The sequence below is a fragment of the Balaenoptera borealis genome (genome assembly GCF_965194805.1).
Source record: "Balaenoptera borealis genome assembly, chromosome: 1".
Lineage (NCBI taxonomy): Eukaryota > Metazoa > Chordata > Mammalia > Artiodactyla > Balaenopteridae > Balaenoptera > Balaenoptera borealis.
In genome coordinates this window covers 140,124,140-140,133,853 of record NC_138860.1, presented here as the reverse complement: position 1 = coordinate 140,133,853, position 9,714 = coordinate 140,124,140, and the positions used below count along the sequence as shown (strand labels likewise).

The following is a 9,714-nucleotide window of genomic DNA, read 5'->3' as shown; positions in this document are numbered from 1 at the left end:
CCTGTCCCTTTCTTGCATATAGGAAATACTGTACTGGAAGAATACCTAGGGTATCTGGCTCAATCACTAACTTGTTGGGTGACTTTGAACAAATCACTTAATAGTCCTTGGTTTTTGTTTTGTTATCTGCATGTGTGGTCTGGGGGCTCTAAAGACATGCTCCAAGAGTTCACTTTACTTTATATACAGATTTTGCTTCTCCAAGTCTCTGACTCTAGCTGTATATCAATCCGGCACCTTGCTAGAATAACCAGCCAAAATTCTATGCTTCTGGCATTCAGAAAAATGTAAAATCTCTAACATTATAATTCCATGTTGCTGATATGGGAAATCCTACAGTCATTAACCGACTGTTTGCCCCACCTATAGCCATTCATGGTAGCCAATCACAAAGAAAGGTCCCACTCCTGGTGTTCCAGTGGTTAGGACTCAGTGCTTTCACTGCTGGGGCCCAGGTTCAATCCCTGGTCGGGGAACTAAAATCCCACAAGCTGCGAGGCGTGGCAAAATAATTAATTAATTAATTAATTTTAAAAAGATTGTATTACCAGTTTTACATTTTTTTAAAATAATTTATTTATTTTATTTATTTTTGGCTGCGTTGGGTCTTCGTTGGTGCGTGCGGGCCCTCTCTAGTTGTGTAGAGTGTGGGTTACTCTTCGTTGCGGTGCGCATGCTTATTGTGGTGGCTCCTCTTGTTGCGGAGCACGGGCTCTAGGCTCACGGGCTTCAGTAGTTGTGGCTCGCGGGCTCTAGAGCGCAGGCTCAGTAGTTGTGGCACATGGGCTTAGTTGCTCTGCGGCATGTGGGATTCTTCCCAGACCAGGGCTCGTGCCCGTGTCTCCTGCATTGGCAGGCAGATTCTTAACCTCGGCGCCACCAGGGAAGCCCCAGTTTTACATTTCTGATTAGAATTGTATTGTCCCTGCTCCGAAAGCAGCAATTTGTACTATAATCCTAAGAAAGAGCAAATAGATGAACTCCAAGTTCATATCCATTACAATATTTTAGAATATTAGTTGTATCATTTACTGCTACTTCTAAAATAAATACACAGAGAATACTACCAAGAGACACATTAAATGAATCACTCTGAGAAAAATGCCAAATACAGCACAGAAAAATGACTAAAACTAATTCTTTTCTTACAGCAATTCATCAAAATTGACTATCTAGTCATTTGCATACACCTAACTCTGAGTTGAAAAATTCAATCTCATTAACTGAAAAAACTCTCCCACCAGCTTACTATTCTCTGTCTAGTGCCTAGACGAGCCTATCCAAAGAAAGCACAAATTCTTTGCTTTTCCATGTTAAAAATCTTACCTATGCCGTCCTTCCATGTAGGAAAGCCCAGGACCTAGTGGGTAAGTATACCTAATGTCAGGATTTTGCTAGAAAGCCTATTTGGCTCCCACACTAAGCCAACATAGGCTGTATCAGTAATAAAGATGCTATTTTGGCCTCAGCATTTACTCTTTTTACAAAATCTCTCAAATTACTCGGAAAGAAGAGCAGGGTGTTATCTAATGCAAGTCCTTTCAGAGAGCACCAGCATAACTGCAGGACAAACTTTTGACTTCAGTTGTCTCTACCATTTGAGAGGCCAGGAGAAAACATGAACCTTAATGGAGGTGGAATTATCCTTGCTATGACTGCAGTAAATGTTTGTTGAAGGGGAAAAAAATGGAAAGGGAAGATATACCATATACACGCAGTTTTAATGGAAAGCCTATTTCTGCCATATACATTAGAGAAATTGTTCAAGAACAGTTCATCCATGTGAAAATATTAGCACTGTAATTCTGCCAAGGTCAGTAAGACCTAGTGATTTGCTGAGATATCACCTTCATTTCACCAGGTAAATAAAGGCTCCTTTTTCAGTATGTCCTATCTAAGAAGGCACTCCATAGCAATAGTTAAATTATGAATACAGCACATATGTTCCATACCATATCATTTACAGCACAATTTAGCATAGACATAATGCTTTGTAACAAACTACAATACCATTCACAAAATGCATTTAAATAGCATAATTTAGTTCATTAAATTCAGTCATTTACAGTAAATCAAAATCATCATAGGAATTGAAGAGAGTACACAGTTGTTTGTTTGAATAGTTAAGCTAGGTATGTCAATTTCTTTTTGAAGGTCAAGGACAGAGTTATTTCCATTTTCTGTTATAAAAAAGATACAGCTGGTGTCAAAAGATAATTTAATGTCACCTCAAAATGATCAACCCTCTTTTCTTTCCTCCCCCCTCTCTCTCTCTCTCCTGGTTGCATATCATATCCCTGCCACTCCTAAAATATATCCGATTCTCAGAAAACATTTTACATACTAGTTAACTAGAATGTGTCTGCAGATTTCACAAAATCTCAAATGGACAATTTCTTTAAATTTTTAACCAAAGTATGTACATTTGGCCCTGAGAAAGGTTCAAACACTAGATCACAGTACATGTCATCATCTGCTTATCTGTCTGCTTTTCATACCATATTGTATGTAATCCCCTTGTGGGTAGGAGCCTAGTCAATCATATTTAGATTCCTACAACCTAGCACAGTGTTTGTTGATTGTAAATTCCTTGAAAGCTAGGATTCGTTCTTTTATTTATCTATTTTTATTCCTTCTGGCCCCTACCATAATGCTTTACACAGACACAGTAAACATTCATTGATTTAAAAATCTCACTGGAGGGGCTTACCTAAGGATATATTTTATAAGCACACAAATTCAGTATATTTTTTATCATCTTAGTAAACCAGTGCCTAGAAAGACAAAGGCAAAGTAAGAAAAGAGAGGACCTCCTCCAGGATTTAACACAAACTATTTGACCTCTCTGATTGTTACACAGTCCAATGTACTCTGAGCAGAATCACATTCCAGGTGGCCACAACTGTCTCCACCTTTCAAGTCTTTCTCTTAGCCTTTGCATGAAATGCTTTCAGCACAAACTCAGCAGTAATCAACAGTATGAGGATTTCAGCTTGAGTGCACCTGCTTTAAGGTTAATGCAATCTACACAGCATTCATGGGCTCAGCATTTACCAAGACGTTCCATAACCCTATATATGCCTTGCCCTAGGTACTGTGTTAATTGCAGAGGATACGGACTCAAGTAAGACCTGAACTCTCGCCTCAAGCTGCTTCGAATCTAGCAGGGCACACCATCAACAATGCAGTGTCTGAGGTAAGCACAAGTGCTCAGAGAGAGAGCACACTATCTTGATAACAAAAAGATAGCAACTCCCTCTATTCAGCACTCCCCGCCCCATGTGAAGAACTGATTTCCTCTCTCAGCCCTTTATGAGAGGGCCAGTGATACACTGGAGGAAGTTTAAAAGGAGAGCTGTCAGATGGAAGGGCTGCCTTCTCACATTTCCTCCCCTCAGGCTACCTTTCCCCTTACCTAAAAAGGAGGGAGAGTGGGAAAGAATGTTGGAAATTTTTTTAATTGAAAGTAACTGTTCTTGAAATTATCTGAGTATTGCTAAGGTGAGTATTGCTGGTTTGAGGAACCAAGTCAGAGTCCATTATCATGAACAGCCTTTAATTGTATTAACTCCCTACACTGAGAATATCAATAGCTCCACAGAGCCCAAGCAATAAAAAAAAAAAACAAACTCCTTAGATTGCATTAAAGACCTCTGTACTCTGGCTTCAGTCTTGTCTCTCTTAGTAGCAGAGACTGCTAGTTTCCTCCAATATCCATTTCCCCCTTCCTCTATCAGTAATAAAAATTTTAGCTAGAAACACAGCCGCCCCGAAAAAAAATTGTTCCCCAGCTTCCCTTGCAGTTAGATGTGGCCATGTGACTAAATTCAGGCCAACAGGACACTAGTGAAAATGTCAGGAGGAAAATTCTGGGAACCTAAAGACACAGTGGATGCGTACCTCATCCTGCCCACTGGGACATGCCACGCCGATCCTGGATTGCCTACCTCCAGATTTTTAATTAAAAGGGAAATTATTTTCTATCGTATTTCAGACACCGAGTTCAGCCGCTACTTGAACATTCTGTTATTTGCAACCTCCGTTTCCCCCAGGTCCTCCTCTGGTGGCCTGCTATGAGCCAGGCGCTGTGCTAAGTCTCTAAATACCTCATCTCATTTCAATCCTCACAAATACCCTGTTAGGTAGCGACTATTATTAGCTTCGTTTTACAGATGAAGAAACTGAGACTTAGAAAGATGAATTTACTTGCTAACAAGAGGCAAAGCCAGGTTTTTGAACCCAGGCAGTTTGTCCCCAGAGGCTACGCTTGTAATCTCTGTAACAACACTGTCCTTTCCACAGGGATGGAAGCGTTCTATGTCTGTGCTGTCTAATACGGTAGGCACTACCCCCACACGTGGCTGTGGAGCACTTGAAATATGGCTAGTACAACTGAGGAGCTGAAATTTCTATTTCATTTAATTTTAATTAATTTAAATTTCAATAGCCACATAGGGGTAATGGCTACTGTGTTGAATGCTGCAGCTCTAAAGACCCTATGCTGAAGCTCTAGAAAATAGCACCAGCATGCTCTGTGTTGACCACGTGCTCAGTAGGTATTTGCTTTAGTGCTCTGAGTTGGACTGAGGTGAACATCAACCACACTAGACATAATCGATGTAGATGAAAAAAAAAAAAAAACCTGAAAAAGGGACAAACTTAACAAATTCAGGGACAACATGAAAAAGAGACAAAGTTGAAGCAACAACAACAACAAAAACCACTCAAGCTCAGCATTTGCAGCAGAAGAGAACACTCAACTCATTTTGTCCTTGCTCAAGCAGAGTCTGGAAGAGGTACGTCAAGATGACCAATTAAATGACGTATAAACCCAGTTTAATAAAAGCTGGGCTGGCATCCATTTACAAAAACCTTCAGAGGACACTGAGGTTTCTCATGCTGTCTTTAAAGAAACTGTCTGTGAAAGGTTGGAATGGGTCTCACTAGGCTGGAAAGAATACGTTCAGATCACTGTATCTAACAACCATTCATCATCAATTCCATTTTTCATTTGGTAGGGAAATGACAGAAACTCACTCTCTCCTGGTTACAGCAATTCAGAGCAAAAAACCTTCTAGTTATACTATCAGGCCAAACTCTAAATTTTAGGCCTCTTTGGCATTTTTCACTCTTGCTTTTACCCCACCGCGGTGGAGCACCAAAGAATGCAGTCAGGGACCCACACCGTTAGGTGAGCTCCTCCCAGCCTGGCCATTCCCGGTGTGACCTTTCACCAGGTCCCTGGCATAAGGCAGTGTGTCGTCTCCTGGAGCAAAGCCAGAACGTAAGATGAAAAGCCACATGTGGAGGATGACGCAAGGGAAATAATCATGACCCTCATACTGAGAGCCAGAAAGAAATCTGAGGTCTTAAGCACGCTGGTTCCTAAGCCTGGGGGTTTTACTCAGCATAAAACTCCCTTAACATTTTATTTTGTAGGGCTTCCAGACACAGAACAGTGAGCATACTAGCAGTCAAACTTTGGGTGTACCACTCTGCACTACCCAGAGAGGGGTCTAGATGGTGTTGTCCTGGGTTTCCATAATAACTTAAAGGGAAATTTTCACAATCACCAGAGCCCTTGAGGTCCCACAAATGAAGGAAGACGATGTCCTTAAATTCCAAGCAGCAGGAGCCCATTTAGGTGGCACCAACCTTGACTTCCAAATGGAACAATACATCTACTAAAGGAAAAGTGATGGCATCTACATTATAGATCTGAAGGGGACCTGGGAGAAGCTTCTGCAGATGGCTTGTGCCATTGCTACCATTTAAAAACTGACTGATCAGTGTCATATCTTCCAGGAACACTGGCCAGAGGGCTGTGCTGAAGTTTGCTGCTGTCACTGGAGCCACTCCTATTGCTGCCCGCTTCACCCCTGGAAACTTCACTAACCAGATCCAGGCAGCCTTCCAGGGGCCGCGTCTTCTGGGGGTTACTGACCCCAGGGCTGGCGACCAGCCTCTCACAGAGGTGTTGTACGTTAACCCACCAACCACTGCTCCCTGTAACACAGACTCTCCTCTGTGCCCTGTGGACGCTGCCATCCTTGCAGCAACAAGGGAGTTCACTCAGTGGGTCTGAGGTGGTGGATCCTGGCCCAGGAAGTTCTGCACATGCGTGGTACCATCCCGTGTGCACACCCGTGGGAGGTCCCGCCTGATCTCTGCTTCTACAGAGGTGATGGAGAGACTGAAAAGGAAGAGCAGGCCATGCTGAGAAGGCCATGGCCAAGGAGGAGCATCGGGGTGAATGGACTGCTGCAGCTCCCAAGTTCACTGTGTTCTACCCGCGGTCGCAGACGGGTCTGAAGGCGCCGGTGCCTCTGTGCCTGCCCAGAAGTTCCTGCACAAGATGGGAGCCCTCAGCCCGCCACTGAGGACTGGTCTGCAGCTCCCACTGCTCAGGCCACTGAAAGGGTAGGAACAACCACGGAGTGGTCTTAAGCTGTTCTTCCCCAAGCTTTTAAGCAGAAAACAGAAATAAGGTAGATAGAAAATAAACATCAGTTTCTTTAAAAAAACAAAACAAAAACAATTCTGGGTATAAAGTGTTTGTACTATTCAACTCAAGGGCCCATTCAGTCCAACAAACATTTTTTCAGTTCCTACTATGTGATGGCCATGCTGAGTGCTAAGAGCACAAATAGGAATACAATGACACTTATAACAAACATTGGGACATTCTGTAACAATGTCTTATGGAGAACAAATATTTTTAAAATCACTGCCATGCCTTACATATACTATTTCAGTTAAGCCTCAAAAGCCTCTATAAGATTGTTATTATTACTCCTGTTTTTTCAAGTGAAGAGGTTGAAGCTCAATGATTAAACAACTTGCCTGTTGTACAATTGGTAATTGCCACAGGCCAGATCCAAATCCAGGCCACATCCAAATCCAGGCCAAATATGTGTCTTCTACTATATATAGAATAGATAACTAACAAGAACCTACTGAATAGTACAGGGAACTCTATTCAGTACTCTGTAATGACCTATATGGGGATAGAATCTAAAAAAGAGGGGATATATGTGTATGTATAACTGACTCACTTTGCTGTACAGCAGAAACTAATACAACATTGTAAATCAACTATAATCCAATAAAAAAAATTAATTAAAAAAAGTGTGTCCTTCTCACCAGGCTAGTCTCTTCCCCCATCCCTCCCAAATATAACTGAAAGACAGTATACTCAAAGATTAGCCCCCATAATAATATCAAATATCTTTAGGGCCTGTAACAGCTTGGTCTCTCACAAGTTGAAGTAACTATTTCAAACAATAACAATGACTTTTTGAATGTCTACTATACCCAAGTACTTATCATATTTGATCTCCAGTGTCACAATTATCCTGTAAGGCAAGTATTATTAATATTTTCATCCCCATTTGACAAATAAAGAAACTAAGTCTCAGGAAAATTAATTGCGTTGGGCAAAACCGTACAAGTACTAAAGGAAAGAATCAATACTGGAACCCATTTAGCTCCTAAGTCAATACTCTTTCAACTAACCATTCTGCCTTGAAATACAAAGACTCTGAAGTCCGAGTAAACTCTGGATTTAATATTGGGCCCAGTCCTTTCTGGGGAGCGGGGAGGACCTTCTTACTTGATTACCTAGCAGAAGCGGATGGGTTTGGAAGAAGAAACCCATTAAGCCATGCGTAAGAAATAACAAACCAAACAGATTCCAAGTTAGAGGATGGAAGGCTCCACAAGCATCAAGAGAGTATCAAAGGCCCCCAATAAATAAAATATGGATTAACGCTACTGAGAATAGTGAGAAGCACAGAAATCTGGAGCCAAAAAAAATCTGACTTTGAATCCTGGCTTTGTTGCTTACTATCTGTGTAATTTTAAGGAAGTTATTTCAACCTCTTTGGACCTCATTATTGTTTTTGTATCTGCCAATGTAGATTATTCAATTTGCTAATGTGAAGTGCTTTGCAAAAAGAGTCAACAGTTTTAAGAACCTGCAATGTGCCAGGACCTGAACTAGAGTTGGAAGTTGTGATGAAATTGTGAAAAGATTACATGCAAAACCCCCTTAACACTAACAAGAACTATGAGATCATTTTCAATAGTACCCCTTTTTCAAGAGAAGGAAACTGAGATCTGGAGAAATGAAGTACTTTGGCCAAGGTCACAGAGCCAGTAAGTGTGAGAGCTATGATTTGAAGCCAGGAGCCGGACTCTAGAGACTACACTTTTATTCCCTGGTACTGGGATGCTCTGGGAAGCCAGGGAACAGCAGCAGGAGCCAGGACTGGAACATGTAACTTCTGAAAGTTGGTACTCAAGTTAAAGCTAAGAAGCCTGGAGAAAAATGAGTAGCCTGCAGCAATGAGGGTCAAATAAAGCCCTGAGCTAGAAACAAATAAGGAGGCAGCAACCTGGAAGTTACAAATATCACTGAGTAAGGCAAGATGAGCAGTCACAGGACTGGGTTGATAAGAAACAGAAGAACCCAAGGGGAAAACAGAGAAAAGACAGAGGAAGAAAAATACTAATAGACAATAAATATATGGAAATCTCTATACCAAGTCATTAATAGGGAAGAAATTATGTCTGGGAATAGGGAATGTGCTACATGAAAGAAAACGTCTGCTTTTATTATGTTTCAGGATTATTTAACTCTGACCAAAGAGCAGTGTTGCTTCTGCAATTTTAAAATTAATAAAACTAAGAATACTAAAATATATGACAAAACAAAAAACTTCCAGTGGGTTTAGATGGAAGAACAAGGTACAGAGGTCAAAATCCAAATAATAAGCTTGGCACAGCAGAGGATCCAAATCCAGGGTACCTATTGGATTGGAATCCAGGGAGACACAGACTAGAATGGCAGAGCTGGAAGGGGCCTTAAACTATGTCTAGCTTCCACCCCCATTTCATTTTTTTTTTTTTAACATCTTTATTGGAGTATAATTGCTTTACAATGGTGTGTTAGTTTCTGCTTTATAACAAAGTGAATCAGCTATACATATACATATATTCCCATATCTCCTCCCTCTTGTGTCTCCCTCCCACCCTCCCTATCCCACCCTACTAGGTGGTCACAAAGCTCCAAGCTGATCTCCCCGTGCCATGTGGCTGCTTCCCACTAGCTATCTATTTTACATTTGGTAGTGTATATATGTCCATGCCACTCTCTCACTTCGTCCCAGCTTACCCTTCCCCCTCCCCGTGTCCTCAAGTCTATTCTCTAGTAGGTCTGCATCTACAGAGTGAAGTAAGTCAGAAAGAGAAAAACAAATACCATATGCTAACACATATATATGGAATCTAAAAAATTTAAAAAAAAATTTTTTTAATGGTCATGAAGAACCTAGGGGCAGGACGGGAATAAAGACACACTTAATTTTTTAAGTGAGGGAAACCGAGACCCAGAGAGGGAAGTGTAATGAGTCCAGTGTCACATCATTCATTGCTACACAACATAGACACAAACTTGGCCCCAGGTTATAGGCAGTTTCAGACTCTACAGAGTAAAACAAGAGACAGAGACAGGCTGGGATGGAGGAACAGGTGCCAAAGAGAACACATTTCCTGACAGCAGTCACTAAAAAAAGCAATCCTACACCCTTGTGAATGTGCAGAGAATCCCTGTGGTTTTCTCAGGGATTTTTCTGCTCTGTAGAACAAGGCAGTCTTTGGGGAAAAGCGGAAAGATGCCTGAGCAGAGAAATCAAGATTTTGCGGACAAGCAAT

General features: G+C 41.4%; 1 pseudogene across 1 annotated transcript; it reads left to right on the top strand.

Annotated features, from left to right (window-relative positions):
• Positions 1–818: 818 nt before the first annotated feature.
• Positions 819–8,902, top strand: LOC309612817 (small ribosomal subunit protein uS2 pseudogene; annotated as a pseudogene). The gene has a single exon. The product of its transcript is annotated as a small ribosomal subunit protein uS2 pseudogene (transcript).
• Positions 8,903–9,714: the final 812 nt, after the last annotated feature.